Here is a 19,575-nt window from a genome sequence, read left to right as displayed (position 1 = left end):
AGAAGGCTGGGTACTCCGAACTGCCACTCGGCGCATAAGCGCAGATGACAGTCAGGACCCATTCCCCGACCCTAAGGCGCAGGGAACAAACCCTCTCGTCCACCGGGAAAAACCCCAACGTACCGGCAGCAAGCCGAGGGGATATTAGAATACCCACCCCAGCCCGCCGCCTCTCACCAGGGGCAACTCCAGACTGAGACAGAGTCCAGCCCCTCTCCAGGAGACTGGTTCCAGAGCCCAAGCCGTGCGTAGAGGTGAGCCCGACTATATCTAGCCGGTACCTCTCAACCTCACGCACTAACTCAGGCTCCTTCCCCACCAGAGAGGTGACATTCCATGTCCCTATTGCCAGTCTTGGCAGCCGGGGGTCAGTCCGCCAGGGCCTCCGCTCCTGGCCGCCACCCGGCACACAATGCACCCGACCCCTATGGCGCCTCCTGCGGGTGGTGGGCCTGCGGGAGGATGGGCCCATGTCTCCTCTTCGGGCTGTGCCCGGCCGGGCCCCATGGACTAAGGCCCGGCCACCAGACGCTCGCCCTCGGGCACCCTCCCCGGGCCTGGCTCCAGGGCGGGGCCCCAGTAACCCTATCCCGGGCAGGGTAAACTGTTCCCTCTGTGTTTTTTTCATAAGGGTCTTTTGAATCGCTCTTTGTCTGGTCCCTCACCCACGACCAATTTGCCATGGGAGACCCTACCAGTGAGCAAAAGCCCCCAGACAACATAGCCCCTGGGATCCCTGGGACACACAAACCCCTCCACCACGATAAGGTTGCGATTCACGGAGGTGGTGGTGTTGATGAGGTCCGCCCCGAGTTCCTGAAGGCTCTGGACGTTGTAGGGCTGTCCTGGTTGACACGCCTCTGCAATGTTGCGTGGAGATCAGGGGCAGTACCCGTGGATCTCTGATCTTTGCGGATGATGTGGTTCTGTTGGCTTCATCGGGTGAGGGCCTCCAGCTCGCACTGGAGCGGTTCGCAGCCGAGTGTGAAGCAGCGGGAATGAGGATCAGCACCTCCAAATCTGAGGCCATGGTTCTCAGCCGGAAAAGGGTGGAGTGCCCACTCCGGGTCGGGGATGAGGTCCTGCCCCAAGTGGAGGAGTTCAAGTATCTCGGGGTCTTGTTCGCGAGTGATGGGAGAAGGGAGCCGGAGATCGACAGACGGATTGGGGCTGCAGCTGCAGTAATGTAGACGCTGCACCGGTCCGTCGTGGTGAAGAGGGAGCTGAGTGTAAAAGCGAAGCTCTCAATTTACCGGTCGATCTACGTCCCTACCCTCACCTATGGCCACGAGCTGTGGGTAGTGACCGAAAGGACGAGATCGCGGATACAAGCGGCGGAAATGAGCTTCCTCCGAAGGGTGGCTGGCATCTCCCTTAGAGATAGGGTGAGAAGTTCGGCCATCCGGGAGGGGCTCAGAGTAGAGCCGCTGCTGCTCCACATCGAAAGGAGCCAGCTGAGGTGGTTTGGGCATCTGACAAGGATGCCTCCTGGGCGCCTCCTGGGTGAGGTGTTCCAGGCATGTCCCACCGGGAGGAGGACCCGGGACAGACCCAGGACACGCTGGAGAGATTATATCTCTCGGCTGGCCTGGGAACGCCTTGGTGTTCCCCCGGATGAGCTGGAGGAGGTGGCTGGGGGGAGGGAGGTCTGGGCCTCTTTGCTTAGGCTGCTGCCCCCGCGACCCGGCCCCGGATAAAGCGGATGAAGATGGATGGATGGATGGATTTTTTATTCTTTGCAAATCAAATGGATGGATGGATGGATGGATAAATATCAATATGAAAAAAAATTATTGGTGCTTCAGATTTTGCCTTTGAAAATACAGTAGAACAAGCTCTGTATCAAGTCATCAACAGATAATTTTGACCAGCAAAACATTTGTAATCACACAGGGCTAAAGCAGAGGAAAGCACAGCAGGCCTAACAGAAAGAAAAAGAAGCCTGTGGGCATTTTCTGTCCAGTCCCACTGGTTTCTGTACTCTTGTTTTGTAGCTGCCTCTTCTGACCATTTGTTAGATGGCAGCGTTTCATGTTTCCAGCTTTGTCCCAAACCAGCATCTTTGCCTGTGTAGAGCAGCAGCTGGATGTGTAGCTCACAAACAGTGGCTGAGATACATCCAGCGACCATTCTGAAATATTCAAAGGGGGGCCTCCTGTCTCTAATCTGGCCTTGTGGTTGTGATGCTCTTGGTGGTGGTGGTAGTCTCCATTTGTTGATTTATCCCTCTGTGTCTGTTGCAGCTCAAGGCCAGGCTCTCCAAGGCTGTCCTCTGAGGTTGGGGTACTGTGAAACAAAATCAGAATACCTTCACCTTCCTGTAGCTGCAGAGCATCAAGGCCAGAGTGTCCGATATCTGATACAGACAGAGACACACTCCAGCTAGTCGCGTTGCAAATTGCAGAACAGTTAGATTGGACTCGTGCTGCAGAGCAGGATGGTGGGGACGTGTCTGAATCCTGTAGGCAAGAGAAAATCATCATATACACAATAAACCAAAAAGCAAGTTTTCGGCAGAATATCCTGCAGTTTCTTTTATTGCTCACCTGAGGGACCACAGTCAAGTAGGCTACTGCATAATTTGAGTCAGCAGAATGAAGATCATTTACAATCAGTGTAAGGGTGACTGTCACCCCTGTCTGCAGGTACACCTGGTCACGAAAAGACCTTTGTTCTTCTACAAGAAAGCTGAAGGGCAAAAACATGAATTGTGAAATCATTTAACTTATACTTACAATACTGTGCCAGAGTTTTGAACCAGCCATCTTTTAATTTATATTTTTCTTAAAATGCAAAATAGATGCAAGGTTTTATCTCCTTTCTTTTAGTAGTCTTCAGGAATAGGTCTCCAGGCTTCTTAAAAGACATTCAAAGGTCCTCTTTGAATGCCGGCTGCCTTTTGTTCCACCCTCTGTCAAGATGATCCCACACTGCTTCAATAATGTTGAGGTTCAGGCTCTGGGGAGGCCAATCCATGAATAATAGTGTTCTACTTTGTGTGTTTGTTGTTTTTATCCAGGTATGTTTTTAATGCACTGGCAGTGTGTTTGGGATCATTGTCATGAAAAATTAAGCCACTGCCAATCAGGCCCAAAATGGATTCATACGTTTCTGTGTTCTTAATTGCATCAATTTTAACAAGATTCCCAACACCAATGGGTGAAATGCAGGCCAAACCATGACTGTAGATACTGACTGTTGTCATTCCATAAGACCTGTTACCACAGATTTTCAGTCCATAATTTGGCATATCTAAGCTTTTTCCCCTTTCCCTTCCTTGGGGATGGCTTCATGACGGCCTTTATAGGCATCTTTATCTGCTATGGATAGTTAAGTGGGCATGCCACTTCTTCTTTTGTCCTCAACTGGTCTAATTTCCTCACACTTTTTAATGACACACTACTCAGCTAATAGTTCTTTTGAATAATCTTGTTGGTACATTTTTGTTACTGTTTCACAGTGTTATATTTGAAATTTTCATTAAAAAGAAATGGGAACAAATTATGTGTTTTAATAACAAAGTGCATAAAGTTAAAATTTAAAATTGTTTTTTTTCCCCATCTAAAGCACAAGTGCACACTGCAATAGGTGCACACCCTTAATATATCCACTAGAAAAAAAGAAAATTAGAAAGCCAATCTGATATGAAGAGCTGAATTGAGGGGTGACTCAAGACTTTTGTACATAACTGTATAATTTAAAAATAATTTTGTGTTACTAAGTTTAAATAGTTTTCAAAGGTGAGAGAATGCCAGCAAAGGTGACAAAAGAAGCAGGATGGCAGTCTAAGTTCTTTGAAGTTTGCTTTGCACCTGTGCAAGATGTATTTTCATTTTGATCTACCTGTGGGGCCCTGTCATATGAAGATATCCACAGTCATCATCGGCTGTCAAACTGAAGTTCCGTGCTGCACCGTGGTTTTGGATCTCAAAGTTCACCACAGCACTCTGACCAGGCATGAGGTCAGGAAGAGAAAGCACCTGAATAATGTGTGAAACAGACTGTGTCAAAAGTGCACGGACCACTGGTCAAAGAAAGGTCATCACCTGACACCTCTACATAGATACTGTAGGTAATCAATAACTTATAATTGTGCCATTTGGCCCTGCAGAATTTAAAGAAGCAAGACAATAGAGTTTTACAGAGAAAACTGTAAATCCAGAAAGTATTCACGGTGTTATACTTGTTCTACAGTTTGCCATGTTGCAGCCTTTTCATCTCAGAATTCGACACAAAATATCCCATACTGACATTTTGGGGTTGTTTTCATTTTTCTCATTCTTCTTTGCAGAACCTCTCAACCTCCATTAGGATGGATGGGAAGCATCAATGCACAGCCATTTTCAAATCTCTCTAGACATGTTCAATCCGGTTCTAATCTGGTCTCTGGCTGGGACACTCCAGGATTTAACAAAGGAGTGGTCTTACAGAGTCTTTATATGGTCTTCATATGGCCAACAGCAAGAAGCTACCACCAGCATGCTTCACTGTAGGGATGGTATCGGTCAGGTAATATGCAGTGATGAGAAAAGTTAGAGGAATGGCTCCTGTCTGGTCATGTTACCATACAGGCTTGATTGGTGGATTGCTTCAGAAATGGTTGTCCTTCTAGAATGTCCTCATCTCTCCACAGAGCAATGCTGAAGCTCTGTCAGAGTAACTGTTGGGTTTTGATCACTCCCCTGACTAAGGCCCTTGTACCCTAATCACTCTGGTTGGGCAGGCAGCCAGCTCTAGGAAGAGGCCTGGTGGTTCAAAACTGCTACCATTTACAGATGATGGAGCACACTGTGCTCACTGGAAACTTCAATGCTGTAGAGGTTTTTCTGTAACCTTTCCCAGATCTGTGCCTCAGAGGTCTTGGACTTCATGGCTTGGTTTGTGCTCTGATATACAGTCTCAACTATGAGACCATATGTGTATGTATATATAGATATATATATATATATATATATATATATGTATATATATATATATATATATATATATGTATATATATATATATATATATATATATATATATATATATATATAAGAAAAATTGAAAAATAGATGTACATAACAGAGTAATGGAGATGAACTATAGTAAACTTGGAGTAGAAAGCAGCCTCTGTCCTCTTCAGCATTATTGCTAATGATTACCTGTATCTGAATGTGAGTGGGCTCCACCATCTCTGTGGAAACCCTCTCCAGTTTGTTTCCTCTGCTGTCCTCGCCTGAAAGTCTAATGCAGAAGGGAACTCTGGGAAAAGGGTCCACCAAGCCCACCAGCTCCTCCAAGGAATAGATAGAGGAAGAGGAGGAGTTGAGCTTCACCTGCTGAAGACTTTCTCCTTCAGCCCCCAGCAGTGTTGCGTGACTAAAAGATGCCTCTTCATCTGAACCCAGGCCTGTAACAGCCACCATTAGAAAGGCAGGAACACCTGAAAATTAGAAAGATATATTCTTAAACATATTGTTTACTTACAAATCCTCATTATCGTGTAAATTTATCAAAATCCCTCACCTGCTGTAGGATTACCATCAACTCTGGCCAGACCCGGGTGTGTCTCATTGGTTATAATTGCAAAATAATACAGGAAGTCTACACCGCTGTCACCTGGTGGTGTAGATCAAAAGACAAATCAATTTAAAAAAATGTTTTAAAAAGAATCTCATACCACAGTAAAGCTGCATTTGAATTGAAAATGAATATCTGCCAGGTGATCTGCTTGATGTACTCGATATTATTTCTTTTACCTATAACATTGAACATAAGATGCCCATTGCTCTTGGCTTGCAGTTTCCACTGGCCAGGTTGTAAAGGAGGAAACAGGTTGACACGGTACAGTCCCTGAAATTACTGTAGCACTGCTAGGGGACCTTCTTCATTCAACAGTGACTGACTCTGGTCTGAGAAGAGAAACATAAACAGCTGAGCTTATTTTACCCTCAAATTACAAAGAAAAAAAAGTTAAAGAATGATCTTTGCAAGGTAACACTTTAAAGTATGTGTGATAAGTCTAGGGCGTAATTCCCCTGTAACTAAACTGAATTTCAGTGTAGTGTAAATACCTTTCAATATTTACATGTAAATATAATTATATTGCTATTTAAAAGAAAAAATGCTGAAATTCAATTTAATTACAGGGAAATTGCACCCTGTACATGATATTTCAAGCAATTCCAAAGTACAGTTCAAAGTGCAGTGTCGTGATGGAAAAAAAAGCTAACCCTGACTTCATAGCTGATGTTAATATGATGTGAGAATTACCTGATGGACTGGTAAGGATACACTCCGTCATAGTGCCAGAGACATGTAGGGTGACATTTTTTACCGAACTGTCAACTCTAAATGTATGAACGGACATCAGGTCTTTGTGACTTTCCACATGGAGGAGGGTCACCTGAGGTAGGAGAAGAAAAATAAGTTGTGATAGGTAATGAAGGTAATGAAGAGCAGTGTTGGGAAGGTTACTTTTAAAATGTATTCCATTACAGAATACAGAATACATGCCCCAAAATGTATTCTGTAACGTATTCCGTTACGTTACTCAATGAGAGTAATGTATTCTTTGGATTACTTAATATATTATCATGCTGTTTACAACTACGTGAATGTACTATTGCTGTGATTTATTACTGTTACTCTGTTACTGAAGGTCCGCGGCTCCGAACCGTAGTAAAGGGACCTCTGGCTAATACGGTGGGTTCTGTGTCGGGCTCGTAGCCGAAAAATAGCTTTACTTTGTTGTCTGGGTCAACTTTGCTTGCGAGAGACAAAGAGAGGCGTTGAACGGCTGCTCCAAAGGAACTTATTGTTTTTGGAGGAAAACACGAACACGGTGTACAGCCAAGTCTTAATAGCTTACTTACAACTGGGCTCGTCAGGCACTCTTCTTGGCTGCAGTGGTTATTATTATATTTACATGCTTCCAGCTCCCGTTTTTGCTCAATGACAGCTCGTACTTTTTCCTTTTTCTCCCTCCCTCGCTCACAGACACATAACGTGTATTGCAGTCCATTCTTCCTGCAGCACGGACTACACTGCCTATGATGCTACATTCTTTAGAGCTATACCTGTAGCATTCTGCCTATTAGCTTAGCACAACAACAACAACAAAAAGGCGCTCTCTCTCACCCAGGAAACACGCAGAGAGAGAGCGTCACCCTGTAACCATGGCAACCGTAACGCTGCCGCCTGGAACAACAGAACGTAGCTGCCAAACAAAACCCAAACAGTCCTGACCCGCGACAATATGAAACAGGAAAGTACCGCCGTGTAATCCATTTATTTCAACAAAGTAACTGTATTCTAAATACCACCTTTTTAAACGGTAACTGTAACGGAATACAGTTACTCATATTTTGTACTTGAAATAAGTAACTGCGGTACATGTATTCCGTTACTCCCGAACACTGATGAAGAGTAATTATAAGTGATATCATTATGAAATTAAAGGTATAAAAGAGAAATTAGTCGGCTTGCTGGAAAAGAAACTAATAAAAAAAAATTAGAAATACATTTTGTGATATAACTTTTTATAAAATCTGACACATTTCTGCTCAGCAAAAAGTTGCAGCTAAGATAGACTACTTGATTAAAAAATATTTACATGTGCTAACTGTCATGTAGAAAATGAAATTATATTGTTTTTTCTATGCTTTATAAGCAGCAGTTGCTATGTTTGTCTGTGAAAATTAGAGCATTAGGTCAACGGAAAATTTCATATTTAATTTAAATTTTCTAATATTAAATGGTTGATGAATTATGAAGGTGGGAAATTAAGACTGCTAGAATGAGGGAAGTTAACACCTACTGTGAGCTAATGTACTACCTCAGTTCCTTAAATAACTTGTTAAATTTGTTTGGAGTGAATTTCCAGTAAATAATCTTATTTTGGCACCTTGTCAGCTGCTGTGTTGTCCTCCACTATTGTGGAGACCCTGTGTATGTCAGAGTTGGTGGTGAATATTGTTAGTCCTCCTGACAGGGAGGACAGTGAAGAGTAGAGATTAAAACGATCAGGAGATAAAAGGTTCTCTTCTCCTCTTTCTCCTCATTAACCTGCCTCAGCTCTCTTTGGTGTAGTTGGGATCTTCAGTAAGGAGAAAAGTCACCTGTAGGGAAAATCAGCATGAGCTGTAAGTACACTGACATACAGGTAGCTTTACTGCAGTCCCCATGTCCAAAGTAATTTCACAGTGAGCAAGAGAAGGCAAACAAGAGGGGTTCTTTCAGTTTTTCAATCTGGCTGCATGTTATTTTTGCTCCTTATTAGTATAACTGCTGGATGAATTATTTTCTTTGTTAACAAAACTGTCCTTTGGTTAAAAGGTCTCATGATACAATAGCACCACTGTGTGGCCAGTGACAAAAACTACAATTCCATTAAACTTTTCATTTTCAACTAGTGTAGCTGCTGCCACCTGCCGGCCACATGAGGCAGGTAATCTCCACCAGCTTTCAGCAGGCACAGTTTCTCCAGAAAATTCTTATTTCCTTTAAAACCCATCTAAAAATGTAATTCACGCAGTGCTTTCTTTATAAATATACATACAAACAGAAGCTGCATAACCAGTAGCAATCACATCAGATGAAGGCTTTTATTTTAAATTTTTGAAAATCTGAGAACAGGTTATTAAACAGCAGGTCTCGATTGGTGTTTGTCTTCGCTGTCAACCTTAAAGCAGCTCTGATTTTTGCTAAACACAATGCTATGTGACAGATGAAAAAAAAAAAAGACTTCCCTTCAAAGGTGCATATACCTTGCTCTGTTTCTCGAGGGAGAGGGCCTTCACCACACCGAATAAATGGGCGTCTTTAGGGGAAGCGTCAGTGAACACGAAGATCTCAGACAGAGGTGGACTGTGAGTGAGTGCCAGCTAATAACAAGAAGAGAGCAAGTTAGTGGTGACATGTCCAATCTATACAACTGTATACACACAGACACGCACGCACACCCACAACATCACTTATTCTCTCTGAGTGTTTAGCGTCTAAATGTACCTGAATTGCAGAGAGGCACATCTCTGGTTCATCTCCGCCTCCAAGAGCCATCAGCCCCTCCATGTGCTGCATGAACTGGCCTGGATCATCAGTCTCATATACCGGTCCTACTCCTGCACAGTACAGTAAATATAAATGCTTACAGACTGTGATAAGGAACAGCTTGTTTGCAGTCTTTATAGACCCTTATTGTCTATTTAAAAAATATTAACAGTACTATAAGACTGAATCTTTAAGCTATCAAGAGGCTCTGTCTATAAGTTATTATATTAATATGTTATTTCTCATTTCATTGGTTTCATGGAAGTCACAGAAGTTAATACAGTCATTCTTTGAACTGAGGGAAACAGATGGCACAAATCTAGAAGCTCACTGTTGATAGAACATACAGTAGGCATGAAACATATATAATCAGAACTATACCCTCTACAGAAGCATATAAATGTATGTATATAATGGGAAACACAATCACACATTAACAGGGGGCAAAAGCCTCTACAGGTTTATCTGTTTTGACCTGCAGGCGCTTTTTACCACCAGCTATCACCTGGATCGTGGAAGGGGACGAGCACAAAAGTGCCGAGTTGCCCTGGGCTGTTGGCTCGGCTCTGTATGATGGATTGAGCCCGAAGACGAGCAGCGTGGATCTCCTCAAACATGCTGCCTGTGGTGTCCATGACAAAAACCAGTGCAGGAACTTGCTTCACACTAAAGAGTCTTCAAAGAGAGTTCAGCAGCAATTAGACTTGGTGTTCGCTCGCTCGCTCTGTGGTATAGTATCGCTTCCTGTTCCTGCTCAAACACAGTGGTGTTTCTGAGTAGCTTATTTGCTTAGCAGTTTAATTAACAACTTTTAAATACATTATTTTTTCACAGTATAATCTTCACGTGCTTCATCCGAAGCACACTTTCTGTGTACTCACTACCTAATTTATAGTATTCACTCACTGTCTCTGTACTGTTTCGCTAGCTTAGCTCGTAGCCGACCCGTTAGCACCATGGCTACTTCACCTGTCCCTTCTGCACTTTCTTGCTCATTGTGTCAGATGTTTAGTTACTCCTCGGCCTCCTTTAGCAGTAATGATATCTGTAACAAATGTAGCATATTTGCAGCTCTGGAGGCCAGGATTACTGAATTGGAGACTCGGCTTTGCACCCTGCTCTCACCCTTAGCTAGCCAGGCCCCTGTAGCTGGTGCAGCCGAAGATAGCGTAGGCCCCGCTAGCTGTTCCCCGGCAGACCCCAAGCAGCTGGGGAAAGGCTGGGTAACGGTGAGAAGGAAGCGTAGTCCTAAACAGAAGCCCCAGGTACACCACCAACCCGTTCATGTGTCTAACCGTTTTTCCCCACTCGGTGACACACCCGCCGGGGGTCAAACTCTGGTAATTGGTGACTCTGTTCTCAGACATGTGAAGCTAGAGACACCGGCAACCATAGTCAATTGTCTTCCAGGGGCCAGAGCAGGCGACATTGAAGGAAATTTAAAACTGCTGGCTAAGGGTAAACGTAAATTCAATAAAATCATAATTCACGTCGGCAGTAATGACACCCGGTTACGCCAATCGGAGGTCACTAAAATCAATATTGAATCGGTGTGTAACTTTGCCAAAACAATGTCGGACTCTGTAGTTTTCTCTGGTCCCCTCCCCAATCAGACCAGGAGTGACATGTTTAGCCGCATGTTCTCCTTAAATTGCTGGCTGTCTGAGTGGTGTCCCAGAAACGATGTGGGCTTCATAGATAATTGGCAAACCTTCTGGAGGAAACCTGGTCTTGTTAGGAGAGATGGCATCCATCCCACTTTGGATGGAGCAGCTCTCATTTCTAGAAATATCGACAAATTTATTAAACCCCTCAAAACATGACTATCCAGAGTTGGGACCAGGAAGCAGAGTTGCAGTCTTACACGCCTCTCTGCAGCTTCTCTCCTCCTGCTACCCCCCCAAAAACCCATCTCCATAGAGACTGTGTCTGCTTCCAAAAAGACAAAAAACAAACTAAAAACCAGCAACAAACAACTTAAACAATCACAAAGAAAGAACAATACAGTATCCACATCTGAACCAAAGAGTAAAACAGTGAAATGTGGATTATTAAATATTAGGTCTCTCTCCTCCAAGTCTCTGTTAGTACATGACTTAATAATTGATCAACAAATTGATTTACTCTGCCTTACAGAAACCTGGTTGCAGCAGGATGATTATGTTAGTTTAAATGAATCAACACCCCCGAGTCATTCTAACTACCAGAAATCTCGAAGCACAGGTCGAGGGGGCGGTGTGGCAGCAATTTTTCACACCAGTCTATTAATTAATGAAAGACCAAGACAGACTTTTAATTCATTTGAAAGCCTGATGCTTAGCATTGTCCACCCCAGCTGTGAAACTCAGAAACCAGTCTTACTTGTTATCATCTATCGTCCACCTGGGCCTTACACAGAGTTTCTGTCTGATTTCTCAGACTTTATATCTAATTTAGTTCTGAGCTCAGATAAAATAATTATTGTGGGTGATTTTAACATCCATGTAGATGCTAAAAATGACAGCCTCAACATGGCATTTAATCTGTTGTTAGACTCAATTGGTTTCTCTCAAAATGTAAAAGAACCCACCCACCACTTTAATCACACTCTAGATCTTGTTTTAACATATGGCATAGAAACTGAACATTTAACAGTGTTTCCTGAAAACCCTCTCCTGTCTGATCATTTCTTGATAACATTTACATTTACAATAATTGATTACGCAGCAGTGGAGAGTGGACCTTATCAAAGTAGATGTCTTTCTGAAAGCGCTGTAACTAAGTTTAAGAATATAATCCAGCCACTGTTATCATCGTCAATGCCCTGTACCAACACAGAGCAGAGCAGCTATCTGAACGCTACCCCAACAGAGGTCGATTATCTTGTTAATAATTTCACCTCCTCACTACGTACGACTCTGGATACTGTAGCTCCAGTGAAAACTAAGGTCTCTAATCAGAAGTACCTGACCCCGTGGTATAATTCTCAAACACGTACCCTAAAGCAGATGACTCGTAATCTGGAGAGGAAATGGCGTGTCACAAATTTAGAGGATCATCATTTAGCCTGGAGAAATAGTTTGCTGCTTTATAAGAAAGCCCTCCGCAAAGCCAGAACAGCTTACTACTCATCACTGATTGAAGAAAATAAGAACAACCCCAGGTTTCTCTTCAGCACTGTAGCCAGGCTGACAAAAAGTCAGAGCTCTGTTGAGCCAACCATCCCTTTAACGTTAACTAGTGATGACTTCATGAACTTCTTCACAAATAAAATTTTTATCATTAGAGAAAAAATTACCAATAATCATCCCACAGATGTAATATTATCTACAGCTACTCTTAGTTCCATTGATGTTAAGTTAGACTCTTTTTTTTCCAATCGATCTTTCTGAGTTAACTTCAATAATTACTTCCTCCAAACCATCAACGTGTCTTTTAGACCCCATTCCTACAAAACTGCTCAAAGAAGTCCTGCCATTGATTAATTCTTCGATCTTATATATGATCAACCTATCTCTAATAATCGGCTATGTACCACAGGCCTTCAAGGTGGCTGCAGTTAAACCTTTACTCAAAAAGCCATCTCTAGACCCAGCAGTCTTAGCTAATTATAGGCCAATCTCCAACCTTCCTTTCATATCAAAAATCCTTGAAAGAGTAGTTGTCAAACAGCTAACAGATCATCTGCAGAGGAATGGTTTATTTGAAGAGTTTCAGTCAGGTTTCAGAGTTCATCACAGCACAGAAACAGCTTTATTGAAGGTTACAAATGATCTTCTTATGGCCTCTGACAGTGGACTCATCTCTGTGCTTGTCCTTCTTGACCTTAGTGCAGCATTCGATACTGTTGACCATAATATTCTATTAGAGCGATTAGAACATGCTGTAGGTATTACAGGTATTGCACTGCAGTGGTTTGTATCATATCTATCTAATAGACTCCAATTTGTGCATGTAAATGGAGAGTCCTCTTCACACACTGAGGTTAATTATGGAGTTCCACAGGGTTCGGTGCTAGGACCAATTCTGTTTACATTATACATGCTTCCCCTAGGCAGCATCATTAGAAGACATAGCATACATTTTCACTGCTATGCAGATGACACCCAGCTCTATCTGTCCATGAAGCCAGATAACACACACCAATTAGTTAAACTGCAGGAATGTCTTAAAGACATAAAGACTTGGATGGCCACTAACTTTCTGCTTCTTAACTCAGATAAAACTGAGGTCATTGTACTCGGCGCTGAAAAGCTTAGAAATATGGTATCTAACCAGATTCTTACTCTGGATGGCATTACCTTGGCCTCCAGTAACACTGCGAGGAACCTTGGAGTCATTTTTGACCAGGATATGTCCTTCAACGCACATATTAAACAAATATGTAAGACTGCGTTCTTCCATTTGCGCAACATCTCTAAAATTAGAAATATCCTGTCTCAGAGTGACGCTGAAAAACTAGTTCATGCATTTATTACTTCCAGGCTGGACTACTGCAATTCATTATTATCAGGATGTCCAAAAAACTCACTGAAAAGCCTTCAGTTAATCCAAAATGCTGCAGCAAGAGTACTGACAGGGACTAGAAGGAGAGAGCATATTTCTCCTGTTTTGGCTTCCCTTCATTGGCTTCCTGTTAAATCCAGAATTGAATTCAAAATCCTGCTCCTCACATACAAGGTCTTAAATAATCAGGCCCCATCTTATCTTAATGACCTTGTAGTACCATATCACCCTATTAGAGCACTTCGCTCCTGCTCTGCAGGCCTACTTGTTGTTCCTAGAGTATTTAAAAGTAGAATGGGAGGGAGAGCCTTCAGTTTTCAGGCCCCTCTTCTGTGGAACCAGCTTCCAGTTTGGATTCAGGAGACAGACACTATCTCTACTTTTAAGATTAGGCTTAAAACCTTCCTTTTTGCTAAAGCATATAGTTAGGGCTGGACCAGGTGACCCTGAATCCTCCCTTAGTTATGCTGCAATAGATGTAGGCTGCCGGGGATTCCCATGATGCATTGAGTTTTTCCTTTCCAGTCACCTTTCTCACTCACTATGTATTAACAGACCTCTCTGTATTGAATCGTATCTGTTATTAATCTCTGTCTCTCTTCCACAGCATGTCTTTATCCTGTCTTCCTTCTCTCACCCCAACCGGTCGCAGCAGATGGCCGCCCCTCCCTGAGCCTGGTTCTGCCGGAGGTTTCTTCCTGTTAAAAGGGAGTTTTTCCTTCCCACTGTCGCCAAAGTGCTTGCTCATAGGGGGTCATATGATTGTTGGGTTTTTCTCTGTATCTATGAAGCGCCTTGAGGCGACATTTGTTGTGATTTGGCGCTATATAAATAAAATTGAATTGAATTGAATTGAATTGAATTAAAGACAGTCATTTCATGCAGCACAGGCATCACCTGAATCATGTTACAAGTCTACAGTTCAGGGAGCTTTAACAGTGGTTTAAACCTACTTGAGAAAGTTTCTGTGGCCCACAGAGTCTCTGAGGTCTCTCAGCACAGTCAGGGTGGCCTCAGTAGCCAAAGTGGCAGCTTTGAGATGGAGGTAATGATGAGGGGAGAAGAGAGGTGAGGTGCTATCCTTGTTGATGCCCCCTTTGGCGCCCAAGAAGCGGCTGCTGTCTAGAATACCTCCATGACTGCATTTGCCTAGAAAAAAAAAACATCTTTACAGCTTTGTAGATGAAAACGTAGTTGAAAAAGTCTTCTAAAAACCAAATCTGTTTATTTATTGTGTTTTCGTAACACTTTGCCTCCAGGTGGCCGAGGTTTACCCTGAGGTTTTGGAGGAAATGTACTGAAATATCCAGTGGTGAGCAGCTGAGAGTTTCCCTGTGTGGTTTTCAGTCTTGGCAGAAGGTTGTTTCGACAGGTGGTACTGAAGCACTCCATACAGGTAGGTGTGTCTTCTGAAAGCAGAAATGATGAAGGCTTTAGTTTTTACATTTAAACTTTTTTTTTGTAATGTAATAATGAATATATTAGATTGACATATGTACAGCCAGGTTTCCAAAACATTGGGAGTCTGTGTTAAATGCATGACCAATAGAAATGATAGCTGATTTCCACTGAACCATTTAAAGCCACATTTGAAAGAATGTTGAACATTAGTTTGGCTGGTCAAGTTAATTAGTAAAGACGGGGAGTGCTTTACGAGACTTGGTGGGTCAATAGTTAAAGGACGTGGATAATTATATGTGTATGTGTATATGTGTGTATATACATATACACACTGAGTGACACATTGAGTTTTGAAAAAAAAACAACACATTATATAAATATTATATTCTTTTAAATGAAACATTATGCACCCTGCCTTCCTGGGTGCTCCAGCTACTACTTTATTTTTTACATCACTTCCATTTTCCTGCTAAACTAAACACTGACATAATTGCTCTGATCGAATCGTTTTCTTTATTTTGTTGAGTCAGTCAGCCTCTGTTCTGCCTAGTTTAAATCTCAGCACTCAGTCATTTTGCCTTTCAGATTCTCATTCATGAAACCCACTTCCTTTTCATCTCTGCCTCCCTCTTGTCACTAATAGCCCCACCCAGGCCTCTGTCTTCATCTTCACTCTGATTGTCCTAATTTCTATCATTGCTGGGACTCCATTCTGCTACAAGTCTGATTACAAAATAACATATTAATCAAACTGTTAAATAATAACTGAATGATCTCTACTTGATGAAATAAATACTATACAGTAGCATATTAAAACAGATTAGACCACAATAGAATGACATCTGAAGAAGCAGCAAAATCAGTAGAAGGAAAACTGTGGAAGAGCTGTAACTTTAACACGTAAAGCTATGTAGTATGATAAAATGATGCAAAATGAAAAAATTCTGTAAAGCTGGTACCTCAGTAACTAGTCTTTTCAAGAGGACCTTTACAATAATGTGTAGATACAACTAATTTTGTTTTTTGTGATTAAATGGGACTATAATGTCACATTCATGAATCACCTTTAGCTACAGGCACGGCAGGCTCCTCTGGCTGAAGCAGATGGAGGTAAATAGAACGCTGGCCCATCTCCACCCAGTTACTGTGGCTGTAGAAGTCCTGACATAGCAGATGTTCAAAACAAAAACATAGCCAAAACATTTCACTTCATGAAATATCTCTAAGGTTAAGCTAACCCTCCCCCTATTATTAAAATTCAGTTCTGTGTGGCAGATTACCTGCAGTGAATGAAATAGCTGACCCAGGCTATGACGCGCACTTTGGTACTCTTTGACCCGCACTGAGAGCACAATGTGGGTCCAGAACCGTCGTAGCATGACCGTGGCACTTTCAATATGCTCTGAATCAAAGTGGTAATCTGGGTCAGACCTTGTGGAGCTCCGGAAGTCCATGGCTGCATTGGATTTCACCACTTCTCCCACAGCTCTCCAAAATCCACGTCCCAGTCTGATCTGCAATTGTTAGACCAGGACTTTTATCATTATTTGAAAGAAATTCAATACGTCTGTGTTCAAATATCACCATAGGGAGAAAGAGCGATTCAGTTAAATTTGCAAAATTACTTAAAGTGGTAATTCAAACACTTTATGAACCACTGATGCTGCCTTACTCAGTAAATCTCCTGACTGCAAACATGACCTCACCTCCTCTTTATCATGGTTTCCATGGTGTTTTTTTAGTCCCCTCAGAGTCTCCAGGGTTACATTTAGAATGGCCCGCTCTGTAATGTACTGGTGAGTGTGTGAGTCCCAGGACAGAGTCAGCACTCTAGACCAAAAGTCAGGGAGGAAACCCTCACACGGTGAAGCCAGGAGAAGAAGGTAAGGGAGGGTAAACAGGTGCACCTGCCTCCCCCAGATGCCTCTGTGCTGTGACATTGTGCTCTGAGCAGGTCACGTCCTACCTGCATGAAATAAAAACTAAATGTCATTTGCCTGATATCAGTCTTGCTAAGACTCATTATTTTGTCTTTTAATTGAAAGGATTTGAACTGACCTGACTTCTATTGTTCAGTAAAGTTTTGTGCTAATTTGATCAAGCTGTGCCACTCAACCATGCATACTATTCTGTCATCACCCGGTCCTTACCACCACCCCAGCTCCTCTAAGATTTTTCTCAGCCTTGCCTGTACAGAGCCTCCTATTGTTCTTTTTCATCTTAATTCAGATACATTCTTTGGGATTGTTCTCACAGTCTGTGCTTTCACGAGGAGAGAGTGCAACAAAGCACAAGGCCTATAAAAACAACCTGTTCCTTTTACTATGTCACGGTCCCAATTAAAACTCTCCAGGATTGATTCAAAGACAGTCATTCACTTTAACATTTCACAAAGCAAAAACTTTGGTAGTGTTGGTCAGTTTAAGCAATCATTTGCCATTTACCAACACAACTAATCTATTTTTAACACTTTAGCCTAATACGTTAACTGACTCCAGTGCAAAAATGAGCACTAGATGAGCATGAATTATGAGTTATTTTATGCCATAATGGTGGCAATTAATTTAATTTTCTATCTTCCTAAAATGGACACATTTCCAGTAGTAAAAGTAGAGCTGACTTTACTTAGTGGACAGAGCCTACAGCCAGAGTCCGGGTCCTGCTGTGCAGGGCAGTGAAATGCATGCCTTCTCAAATTTGATCCTGTTGCATCTTCTAAAGTTAACCATGAATTAAATTTAAAGTCTCAAGATTCAACAAGAACAAATTCAATGAAACAAGCGTTTAAATCTGAGAACAGCTTCCAAATTAGCAGACAAATGCAAATATTTCTTTAGAGCTGTAGTCAGACCCAAAGAACTTAAAAAACAGTAAACTTAAAAACAGTCTCACCTCAGTTCATCCTGTATGTCTAGCTCTGTAGATCTGTTTGATCACGTAGCACAGCATCAAGAGTACAGAGTATCAAGAAACAAAAAACAAGGAGCACAACAGTCCAGATCAAACCAAAAAAAACAGGTCAACACAAAACAAGACCATTCATGAGTCCACAGGAAAGTCCGGGGGTTGACAACACAAGAGCCAAAACAGTTCAGGGGGAGAACCGTGCACACGGCAACGGCGGCGACGTGCAAACAGTTCCGGGGGCCGACCGTGCACACGGCAGCGACAGGCAAACAGTTCCGGGGGCCGACCGTGCACACGGCAACGGCGGCCACAGAGCAGGTCCGGAGGCCGACCGCGAGGCCAGCGGCGGCAACGAACCCTTTCCGGAGGCCGTCCACAATGGCCATGATGCCAACTCAGAGGCCTGGAAAATGGCCGCCAGAGGCGAGGCAGAACAGGCCGAGCGGGCTCTGACGGCGGCGTTGCAACCGCAGGACCAGACGAAGGCAAAGCTGCGGCTGGACCAGACGTGGATGAAGGCGAAGCTGCGGCTGGACCAGGCGTGGATGAAGGCGAAGCTGCGGCTGGACCAGGCGTGGATGAAGGCGAAGCTGCGGCTGGTCCAGACGTGGATGAAGGCGAAGCTGCGGCTGGACCAGACGTGGATGAAGGCGAAGCTGCGGCTGGACCAGACGTGGATGAAGGCGAAGCTGCGGCTGGACCAGGCGTGGATGAAGACGGCAGCGGGATGGCTGCGGAACCTGACGGCAGCGGGACGGCTGCGGAACCTGACGGCAGCGATGGTGCAGGAGGTGATGTGGATGCAGGCAACGGTGTAGCAGACACAGGGGATGATTCAGCAGGTGGTGGCTGAACAAACTTCCCCGGAACGTCAGCAGACGTGAGGATGTGCTTGCTGGGTCCTCCAGGACCCCCAGCAGGTGAGGCGTGGTGCTGGGTGGGCTCCTCAGACCCACCAGCAGACGACACTCGAGGCTGGACGGGCGACACGGGCCCTCCAGCAGACGACACTCGAGGCTGGACGGGCGACACGGGCCCTCCAGCAGACGACACTCGAGGCTGGACGGGCGACTCGGGCCCTCCAGCAGACGACACTCGAGGCTGGACGGGCGACACGGGCCCTCCAGCAGACGACACTCGAGGCTGGACGGGCGACTCGGGCCCTCCAGCAGACGACACTCGAGGCTGGACGGGCGACTCGGGCCCTCCAGCAGACGACACTCGAGGCTGGATGGGCGACTCGGGCCCTCCAGCAGACGACACTCGAGGCTGGAAGGGCAACTCGGGCCCTCCAGCAGACGACACTTGAGGCTGGACGGGCGACTCGGGCCCTCCAGCTGACGACACTTGAGGCTGGACGGGCGACTCGGGCCCTCCAGCTGACGACACTTGAGGCTGGCTGGGTTCTCCCGAACCCCCAGCTAACGACACTTGAGGCTGGCTGGGTTCTCCCGAACCCCCAGCTGACGACACTTGAGGCTGGCTGGGTTCTCCCGAACCCCCAGCTGACGACACTTGAGGCAGGATGGGCTCCTCAGGCCCTCCAGCCGATGAGGCAGGACGCTGGCTGGGTTAACCTGAACCCCCAGCTAACATGGCTTGAGACTGGACGGGCTCCTCTGGCCCTCCAGTGGAAACAGACGCTGAAGCAGCAGGTACGGAGACCTCTGCCAGTGTGGACACTGGCTGGGACTGAGCAGCACAGTGGCTAGACTCAGGCAGCAACAGTGGGATGCCGTCCTCAGAGGGCT

General features: G+C 44.3%; 1 long non-coding RNA gene and 1 pseudogene across 2 annotated transcripts in view; both read right to left on the bottom strand.

The window, feature by feature from the left end:
* LOC146504088 (uncharacterized) overlaps window positions 1-19,575 on the bottom strand; it is a 70,664-nt gene that overhangs the window by 9,278 nt on the left and 41,811 nt on the right. The window lies entirely within an intron of this gene.
* LOC146504089 (von Willebrand factor A domain-containing protein 7-like) lies at window positions 1,771-17,907 on the bottom strand (annotated as a pseudogene). Its single transcript, XR_014868724.1, has 17 exons — window positions 17,810-17,907; window positions 16,624-16,883; window positions 16,198-16,431; window positions 15,982-16,078; window positions 14,791-14,925; window positions 14,470-14,665; window positions 9,537-9,706; window positions 8,990-9,102; window positions 8,749-8,865; window positions 7,887-8,100; window positions 6,254-6,386; window positions 5,740-5,892; window positions 5,507-5,599; window positions 5,143-5,423; window positions 3,844-3,980; window positions 2,547-2,688; window positions 1,771-2,459 (listed from the first exon to the last, which is right to left on the bottom strand). The product of XR_014868724.1 is annotated as a von Willebrand factor A domain-containing protein 7-like (transcript).

This window comes from Neolamprologus multifasciatus, chromosome 14 (assembly GCF_963576455.1).
Source record: "Neolamprologus multifasciatus chromosome 14, fNeoMul1.2, whole genome shotgun sequence".
NCBI lineage: Eukaryota > Metazoa > Chordata > Actinopteri > Cichliformes > Cichlidae > Neolamprologus > Neolamprologus multifasciatus.
The sequence above is the reverse complement of the archived record's forward strand: the minus strand, read 5'-3'. Positions and strand labels throughout refer to the sequence as shown.